The sequence below is a fragment of the Schistocerca americana genome, chromosome 6 (assembly GCF_021461395.2).
Source record: "Schistocerca americana isolate TAMUIC-IGC-003095 chromosome 6, iqSchAmer2.1, whole genome shotgun sequence".
Classification (NCBI taxonomy): Eukaryota; Metazoa; Arthropoda; class Insecta; order Orthoptera; family Acrididae; genus Schistocerca; species Schistocerca americana.
The window spans coordinates 243,012,948-243,024,017 of record NC_060124.1 but is presented as its reverse complement, the minus strand read 5'-3'; positions in this window follow the sequence as shown (position 1 = coordinate 243,024,017).

Genomic DNA, 11,070 nt, shown 5'->3' with positions numbered 1-11,070 from the left:
TTACGAACAACTTTAATTGGAAGGAATGCTAACCAGAGACTGCGTTTTATTGGCAGTGTACTTAGAAAATGTAACAGATCTACTAAGGAGACTGCCTAAACTACGCTTGTCCGTCCTCTTTTAGAATACTGCTGCGTGGTGTGGGATCCTTACCAGATAGGACTGACGGAGTACATCGAAAAAATTCAAAGAAGTGCAGCACGTTTTGTATTATTGCGAAATGTGTCAATGAAATGATACAGGATTTGGGCTGGACATAATTAAAAGAAAGGCGTTTTTCATTGCGACGGAATCTTCTCACGAAATTCCAGTCACCAACTTTGATTTTATCCATACTGGATCAGAGGTCGTGGTTGTGAATGTGAGTGTTTAAAAATATATCGGCTCAACCAGTTGTTTATAGTGTAAAACACTAAGATTGACGCGTTTCGGAAGTCAAGTTTCCATCATCAGAATAATAAAAAGTAAAAGAACCTGTTAAAACTCGCTAAAATGGAACATGCACCAGGCACAATAAAATTGATAATAAAATTAAAACATCGTGGCTACTTCCCTTGTTGCAGCCGTGTCTTCCAAGGTGCATCTCCACATAGTCGTCAAAATATAAAAAACTCTAAAATGGTGTCGCCTATGGTGTTCAACATCTAACCACATGACTCTCTCCGCTATCGTCGTAGACCGCCCGTGCGCCTTCGTTGATACCACACACCACGTAGCCAAACACGACACTGAAACGCGAGTGAGCTCACGCGCAAGTAAACCAGGAAGTCACAGAGATATCCATACAAACAAATAATGTATACATGTTCCAAGGACCTCATGAATTGATGGTATCCTGCCAATTGCTAAAAATGTAGTTATTAAAAGAAACCAGTGAAATATTTGAAAAAATTATTTGTATCACCAGTTAGCTGTTCATTCAGTGTGTTCTGGTTATCCACGCTATGTATCGTAATTTCCAGACCAGTTACAATGTCACGGCCCAGAAGCCATGGCTGTCAACAAATAGCATACACATTACGACACTAAAGTCAAGAGCTCTGGCGATGTCTTCAGGCCTTTCACGACTTAATAAAGCCTTAATGTAACGTAAGATTCGCTATAAAATTACATAACTCTAAGGTAAGTGAAGAGAGCTTAATCCTTTTAATTACAAGCAGAAATTTCTATTGCTATACCAAAACTGCTAGTCGTAAAGGATAAGACACTTCTGATAACCAATAGCCGATTTACCACAGACATCGAATGCTCTTTTGGAACTACACAGTAACAGATACAAGCTTACTCGCCGCACACGAACTTTAGACTTAACATTTACAAACAAGAGTGTGGTTGTAGACTCTCAAGATTTAAACTCATCTAAAACAAATTTAAAAGAACGTTATTTCAAGTTAATTCAACATTGCTCAAATGAGGAATTACTTAAGGCTAAAGAACAACAAATGGAAACACCAGTGTACATTACGTCGGCTGGCTGAATCTGAACAGAACAGTTCAATGACAAATTTACCATTTAGTCACTAGCCAATCTCAGTACACATCCATGTAACCCGAGACTAACTCGGAATTTCTAGTCGCACTCGTGGATTCCAATAGGTTACAGTAAATGCAAGAGAACCTCATCTTTCAAACCCCACAGGCGAGATTGACTATAACTTCATTAGTACTTCCTATGCCATCGTTCAGAGCACTATTCCGGCCACCAAAATGCAAACTGCACACGGCGAGCATATTCCAGGAGACAAATTGAAGGTGCACCCTCTTCGAAACCCAGGCAGTGGATGCTATCGTGCATACGGCTCCGAATACACCAAGGGACCCCAACGGCAGCCATTTCAACAGACTGGCCTCTCGGTTTGGACCTGCTGTCGCCTTGTGCCAACAACGACTCACCAACGGCAGCACGGCTTCCGACTTCCCCTCACTCGCCCAACAGCGATAAACTCAGTGAATGAATGAGGCACTTGCGTCTCTGTCGGGACGCCAGTCAGTCAGAGGATCCAAACACAGCACGACGCCGTCACGGCTCACTTCCAGTGAATCCCAGTCAGGTATCTACAGGGGATAAGCAAAATAATGAGAACGCCTGTACTTACTTGGGAATGGTTTATTAATAAGGAGTTGGACGCCCATTTAACTGTAATACATCTGCCGTTCTTCTTGGAATACTGACATACAGTAATTGTATGGTCTCCAGTGGAATGTTGTGCTACGCTTGGATCAGAACCTCTTTTAACTTCTGTAGTGACGAAGGAGGGGGATATCTGCTCTGAAGTCTGTGCTCCAATAACGCCCACGAGGGCTCGAAAAAGTCCGGAAACTGTGCTAGCCAGGGAAGACGCTGCAGTTCAGTTGCATGCTCCTCGTACTACGATTGTACTGGCCTGGCTGTGTGAATGGGCGCATTATCGTTCTGAAATATGACATCATTGTTGAGGAACCACATTTGAATGAAAGGGTGCACCTAATTACCTAATATGTTCGCATAATCGTTGGCTGTAACACGGCCTTTGAGAGTAACGGTGGGACGTAATCAAGACTGTAGGCTTCTCCCCGCGATCTCCAGACGTAAACCCGGACCGATGTTGGAAACAATGACAACGTTGACTCGTCGAACCATATGACGTGTTTCCACCGATCGTCCAGGATTTATGCTCCTGACACAGTGTTTTACGCTTCTTTCCATCGGTTGCCGTCATTAATGGTTTCGATACAGCAGCTCGCCCATGGATTTTCTCTTTATGGAGTCCTCGGCGGACGGTATCGATCGATACGGGACCTCGAAGATGGTTATTGAGCTCTGCAGTCACTTTAACCGCCATAGTTTTCTGTTGTTTTGACACAATTCGTGTTGGCGTACACTATCTCTGTCATTTAGTTTTGATTTACGCCCACTGTTAAGTTTACACGATGATGTCTTTCCACATTTTGTGTGGGTGCCATGACTGTTGAAACACTTGCTCTTGAAACATTCAATAAGTTGGCTGTCTATTGCTCCAGCTAATCGCACCCCCACAGTCTGCCCTCTTTGGAACTGTGTTAAGTCTTTCATTGAAAGTCAGTTTCGGCCTCTGTATGCAAATACGAAGTGTGCACTACTCGTAAACAACCTGCACTGATGCCTAGTCCGTACTGAACACGCGTAGTCCAGCGCGACTCGTGCTTTACCTGCGTTGTTGACCGTCATACACAACCATCCCATTACTACTACTGTTCATATTACTTTGCCCATCCCCTTTACCTTACCGGCGGTAAGTTTTATGTAGTCGTTTCAGTTCAGATCTTTCCGTATCTATACTCCTAGTTAATTTATAGATGTAACTGCTTCGAATGATCTTCCTGAAATCATACAATAATGGGTCTTTCTGTCTATTTATGCGTTGTGCGTTACTTTTGCTTATATTGAGGGCCAACTGCCTCTCCTTTCACCAAGCGTTGACCCTCTGCAGATCTTCCTCCGTTTGCGACTTCTTCTTGTAGAACAGCAATATCCACGAAAAACATGGCCCTCAGACGTCTCATGAGCTCACCTCAAGCTTGAATGTAAACCGACAATATAGTTCAAATGGCTCTGAGCACTATGGGACTTAACTTCTGAGGCCATCAGTCCCATAGAACTTAGAACCACTTAAACCTAACTAACCTAAGGACATCACACACATCCATGCCCGAGGCAGGATTCGAACCTGCGACCGTAGCAGTCGCGCGGCTCCAGACTGTAACGCCTAGAACCGCTCGGCCTCACCGGCCGGCTAAACCGACAAGAGTTCACAGTTGACCGTGCGATATAAAGCCTTTCATGACTAGTTTTTAAGTCTAGTATCTGAATAAAGGAATTTTAGCTCTGTTCGCAGTAAGCATGTCATTGCGACGAAAAAGTTTAGCACACGCTACGTTACGTGGCTACATTTTCTATATGTGCAAAGTGGCTTCCGATCCACTTCAGAATGGTGCACATGTCGGGCACAGACAGGGATATCAGTCTCAACGTATGTACCTTGAAGTATTTTTTATCACTATTTACATTTCATCTTAAAATGTTGTTGTTGTTGTGGTCTTCAGTCCAGACACTGGTTTGATGCAGCCCTCCATGATACTCTATCCTGTGCAAGCTTCTTAATCTCCCGGTACCTACTGCAACCCACATCCTTCTGAATCTGCTTAGTGTACTCATCTCTTGGTCTCCCTCTTCGATTTTTAGCCTCCACGCTGACCTCCAGTACTACATTGGTGATCCCTTGCTGCCTCAGAACAAATACTACCAACCGATCCCTTCTTCTAGTCAAGTTGTGCCACAAATTTCTTTTCTCTCCAATTCTGTTCAGTACCTCCTCATCAGTTATGTGGTCTACCCATCGAATCTTCAGCATTATTCTGTAGCACCACTTTTCTAAAGCTTCTATACTCTTCCTGTCTACAGTATTTTTCGTCCATGTTTCACTCCCATACATGGCTATACTTCATACAAGTAATTTCAGATAAGACTTCTTGACACTTAAATCTATACTCGATGTTAACAAAATTCTCTTCTTCAGAAACGCTCTCCTTGAGATTGTCAGTCCACATTTTATATCCTCTCTACTACGACCATCATCAGGTAATTTGCTCCCCAAACAGCAAAACTCATTTACTACTTTAAGTGTCTCATTTCCTAATCTAACTCCCTCAGCATCACCCGACTTAATTCGACTACGTTCCATCATCCTCGTTTTGCTTTCGTTGATGTTCATGTTACATCCTCCTTTCACGACACTGTCCATTCCGTTCGACTGTTCTTTCAGATCCTTTGCTATCTCTGACGGAATTACAATGTTATCGGCAAACCTCAAAGTTTTTATTTCTTCTCCATGGATTTTAATACCTGCTCCGAAATTTCTTTTGTTTCCCTTGCTGCTCACTCAATATACAGATTGAATAACATTGGGGATAGGTTACAAACCTGTCTCACTCCCTTCCCAACCACTGCACCCCTTTCATGCCCCTCGGCTTTTGTAACAGCCATCTGATTTATATACTAATTGGAAATGGACTTTCGATCCCTGTATTTTACCAGTGCCACCTTCAGAATTTGAAAGAGAGTCTTCCAGTCAACATTGTCAAATGCTTTCTCTAAGTCTACAAATGCCAGAAACGTAGTTTTGCCTTTCTTTAGTCTACCTTCTAAGGTAAGTCGTAGGGTCAGTATTGCCTCACGTGTTCCAACATTTCTGTGGAATCCAAACTGATCTTCTCCGAGGTGGGCTTCTACCAGTATTTCCATTCCTCTATAAAGAATTCGCGTTAGTATTCTGCAGCCGTGACTTGTTAAACTGATAGTTCGGTATTTTTCACATCTGTCAACACCTACTTTCTTTGGGATTGGAATTCTTATATTCTTCTTGAAGTCTGAGGCTATTTCGAATGTCTCATACATCTTGCACACCAGATGGTAGAGTTTTGTTAGGCCTGGCTCTCCCAAGGCTGTCAGTAGTTCTAATGGATTGTTGCCTACTCCTGGGGCCTTGTGTTGACTTAGGTCTTTCAGTGCTCTGTCAAACTCTTCACGCAGTATCATACCTTCCATTTCGTCTTCATCTACATCCCCTTCTAATTCCATAATATTGTCCTCAAGTACATTGCCATTGTATAGGCTCTCTATATACTCCTTCCACCTGTCTGCTTTCCCTTCTTTGCTTAGAACTGGGTTTCCATCTGAGCTCTTTATATTCAAAGAAGTGGTTCTCTTTTCATTAATTTTCATTAATTTTCCTGTAGGCAGTATCTATCTTACCCCTGGTGAGATATGCCTCTACATCCTTACATTTCTCCTGTAGCCATCCCTGCTTAACCATTTTCCACTTCCTGTCGAACTCAGTTTTGAGACGTTTGTATTCCTTTTTGCCTGCTTCATTTACTGAATTTTTATATTTTCTCCTTTCATCAGTTAAATTAAATATATCTCCTGTTACCCAAGGATTTCCACTAGCCCTCGTATTTTTACCTGTATGATCCTCTGCTGCCTTCACTATTTCATCCCTCAAAGCTATTCATTCTTCTTCTACTGTATATCTTTCCCCCATTCCCGTCAATCATTCCCTAGTGCTCTCCCTGAAACTGTTTACAACCTCTGGATCTGTCAGTTTATCCAGGTCCCATCTCATTAAATTCCCACCTTTTTGCATTTTCTTCAGTTTTAACCTATAGTTGATAACCAATATATTGAGGTGATAGTTCACATCTGTCCCTTAAAACGCCTTACATTTTAAAACCTGTTTCCTAAATCTCTGTCTTACCATAATATAATCTGTCTGAAACCATCTAGTATCTCCAGGCCTCTTCCATGTATACAACGTTCTTTCACGATTCTTGAACCAAGAGTTAGCTATGATTGAGTTATGCTCGGTGCAAAATTCTACCAGGCGGCTTCCTCTTTCATTTCTTACCCCCATTTCATATTCACCTACTACGTTTCCTTCTCTTCCTTTGCCTACTATCGAATTCCAGTCACCCATGACTATTAAATTTTCGTCTCCCTTCACTATCTGAATAATTTCTTTTAACTCATCATACATTTCATCAATCTCTTCGTCATCTGCGGAGCTAGTAGGCATATAAACTTGTACTACTGTGGTAGGCGTAGGCTTCGTGTCTATCGTGGCCCCAATAATGCCTTCACTATACTGTTTGTAGTAGCTTACCCGCACTCCTATTTTTTTATTCATTATTAAACCTATTCCTGCAATACCGCTATTTTATTTTGTATTTATAGCCCTATATTCTCCTGATCAGAAGTCTTGTTCCTCCTGCCACCGAACTTTGCTAACTTTAACCTACCCATTTCCCATTTTAAATTTTCTAACCTAACTGCCCGATTAATGGGTGTGACATTCCACGCTCCGATCTGTTGAACGCCTGTTTTCTCTCTCCTGATCACGATGTCCCGGAGATCCGAATGGGGGACTATTTTACCTCCGGAATATTTTACGCAAGAGGACGCCGTCATCATTTAACCATACAATAAAGCTGCATGCCCTCCGGAAAGATTACGGCTGTAGTTTCTCCTTGCTTTCAGCCATTCGGAGTACCAGCACAGCAAGGCCGTTTTGGCTAGTATTATAAGGCCACATCAGGTCAGCCATCCAGAGTGTTGCCCCTGCAACTAATGAAAAGGCAGGAACCACACGTTTGTCTGGTCTCTGAACAGATACCCCTCCGTTGTGGTTGCACCTACGGTACGGTTATTTGTATCGCTGAGGCCCGCAACCCTCCCCACCAACGGTAAGTTCCATAGTTCATGGGAGGAGGCGCGTTAAAATATTAAATGTAATATTGCGTTTAATATTAACGCGAATTACTTATAGATGAACGGAATGAACGGCTGAATATGATCGCGGGAGGTTGAATCAAGATCCCGGTTAAATATAAGAACTCGACAGCCAATACTGAATCTACAACTCTGTATATATACTGAAGACAGGCAAACCTACCTTAAAAGCAGCTATAGTTTTCTAAAAACCTTTCAATGATGACACTCTTTGAAATTATGATGGCAGAAGGGAAAAATTGCAGGAAGCGAAAGGTTATCTGCAACGAGTACAGGAAACAGACCTCAGTTTTAAGAGTCTAAGGGCAAGGAAGGGAAATAGTGGTGAATAAGGGAGTGGGACAGGGTTGTAACACCTTCCCGTTGTTACTCAATCTGAACGTAGAGCGAAAATAGACTATTGAAAAATCTGGAAGATAAATTTGTAGGGGAAAGTATAGAAACCTGCTTTTGCCTGCATCTTTGTGACTCAGTCAGAGACGTTGGAGGACTCATAAGCTCAGCTGAACGGTATTGAAATAATGTTATAAGATTAATGTAACTAGAAATAATACAAGGGTGAGGAATTCTAGCCGCATTAGGTCAAGTGATGTTGAATGAATTAGATTGTACGGTGAAAGTGGTAGACGAATTTGCTATTCCGACAGCCGAGTAATTGACGATGGTAGAAGAACAGAGGATTTAGAATGCAGATTGACAGTAGCATGACAAAATTTTCTTTTAAAGAGAAATGTGTCGACTTCGGTCGTGAATATATGAGTTAGGAAGTCGTTCTTGAAAGTGTTTGGTAAGTATGTAGACTTAAGTGAAATGAAACATAGACGTTAGAAGGCACAGAGAAGAAGAGAATCGAAGGTTTCGAAAAATATTGTTACAAAAGAACGCTGAAGATTTGACGGTTTCGTTAGGTAGCTAATGAACACATACTGTGTAGAATTAGGGGAAAAATAGTTTCATTGCACAACCATACTAAAATAAAGAACAGGCTGATTTGACACATCGTAGGGCATCAAGTAATTGTTTAGTCAGAGTTGTAGAGGGAGACCATGTGGGGCGGCTAGTGGGATTAATTGTTTGTAAATGTAGACTGGCAATGGCAAGGAAATCGTTTCTGAAGAAAAGAAATTTGTTAACATCGAGTATAGATTTAAGTGTCAGGAAGTCGTTTCTGAAAGTATTTGTATGGAGTGTAGCCATGTATGGAAGTGAAACATGGACGTTAACTAGTTTGGACAAGAAGAGAATACAAGCTTTCGAAATGTGGTGCTACAGAAGAATGCTGAAGATAAGGTGGGTAGATCACGTAACTAATGAGGAGGTATTGAATAGGATTGGGTAGAAGAGAAGTTTGTGGCACAACTTGACTAGAAGAAGGGATCGGTTGGTAGGACATGTTTTGAGGCATCAAGTGATCACTAATTTAGCATTGGAGGGCAGCGTGGAGGGTAAAAATCGTAGAGGGAGACCAAGAGATGAATACACTAAGCAGATTCAGAAGGTTGTAGGTTGCAGTAGGTACTGGGAGATGAAGAAGCTTGCACAGGATAGAGTAACATGGAGAGCTGCATCAAACCAGTCTCAGGACTGAAGACCACAACAACAAATGTAGACTGTAATGCAATGTAGAAAAGATGCATTTCCCGGCCGATTAACCATATGTGGGGCGGCGGGTGGAATTAATTGTTATATAAATGTTCCTATTATTTATGCTGTTGTTTGCCGTTCTCAACACTGGCTCTCTAACTACAATATTGGGAACCAGAAAGTGATTAGCAAAACGTGAAGCCTGTAATTAGAATTCCTAGTGCCCAGCTCATTTGAGAAATACACTTATATCTACAGCTTACAGCTCTGAGGAATTAGGAGATTGTCTGGGATTCATAATCAAAAACGATTCTCTAAAATTGTACACTATATTCTGAAAGTCACAGACCAAAAGGAATCCACACAATCCAACTAACAGAGCAGTTCAGAGTCTAATGCGCTGATGCAACTATAACTGTCCAAATTAAATGTTTAAGTGAATGCTCACCATAATTTGATGATAATGTTCATCAAACGCCACGCTAAATAATTGTAGGATGTTTGTCCCGCGACGGCACGTGAAAATACGACATACGCATAGATCGTTAAAGTCATCCCAGAATTAACACTTCACTCAAAAACGATTTCATGGTTACGCGTATCCCGAGTAACTTATTACGGCATCCGAGGCTGTTTATAGCAATGATACCGACGCGACGCGACTTCCGACACAGGTGATGCGCTATTCAGCGTCTGGAGAGAACTTGGCCTTCTTCTCTCGCGCAGCGTTCATATATATAAAGCCGCGGTGCGGACGGCTAAGGGAACGCCTGATTAAATCGGCTCTCCCGACTAGCCGCTGGGCTAGTAATGCACCACTTTAAGTTATTGAATAAATCATCGCTTCCTTTGCTGATGGCCGATGAAGATCTTAATTTAAATGTGCAATCAGCACACAGGTAAGTTATCATAATAAAAATCTGACGTCGCTAAGTCAAATATTTTGGGCGAGAGAATAAATTTAATTACACTACACGCAGTAGACGAGCTCTGAACTTGCCCTTTGGAGATACGCTATCGCTATAGTGTTATAGTTATTCAGTTGAAATTTCTCACATCTTTATGATTATAGCGGATCTCCCTTCTATTTAAATTTAAACATCCTAGCCTTATTTATTCGCCTACTTAATCTATCTTGCTTCCTTAATTTTAAGACAAAAACCAGAAAATCATGAATTTCAACTAAAATTTTAATTTGTGAGATCCAGAATACTGTTTCTACTAAATTATTACGAAAAAGGAATCTAAATATAAATTTTTAAGTTTCTAGCTCTTTTCTGTTGCGCCAATGATTTTTACAGAAAAACGTCCAAATTTCGAAAATGGTTAAAGTTATTGAACTGATATTCAACACATATTGATTTAGTATTACTCCTGACATGCTAGAAACGTTTCAGGTTATTTACTTCATTTTTAAAGTATTACACAACATTTATGACGTCAGAGCTAGTTACAGCGGACTAGGCTGGCACACAATGGAAAGACTGATGTGAATTTTATAAGGCGTCAGTAGGCTGCTTCCCTACAACCAGAACTTTAATAAAGCGAGCGATGTGATTTGTTTTGTTTTTTATTGATCCCAGATATCTCCATGCCTTATTACATCAAGTCACATTTAAGTTAGATACATACGTAAGTATGTACGTTTTTGAGATATTCATTTACGTACATGCATTAGTATAAACATTTTTACGATATAGAGCTATATAAATTATATGTTGTTCGCAGGTATTCACCACTCTCGCAATACGTCCACATTTAGTCAGCAGGTAAAGATAACAGAGTAATGCCTATATACACTATTTACATTATGTTGCTACATGTGCAAATAAGTTCCAACAGGGAGCTAACAGTTACGTCTATTAAATGAGGGAGATAAGTAACTTGAAAGTGAAATGGTAAAACACATATTAAAATACATTACACAAAATATTTTAGGTTAGTGCTCATAAATTCCTGTTCAAAATGGAAGCAGTGTCTCTGTATCGTTGACTTAATTTTGGATCTGAATATTTTCTGACAAGATTTTACACTTTGAGGTAATTTCTTGTACAGAAGTACTCTCTTGTGCCTTACACTATTGTGGCTTTTACATAGCCGTTGATCATCTATAATTATGTCATTGATCTGCTGCTTATTATGGTGGTGAACATCTTTAATGTAACTTATTTTTTGTAAATATA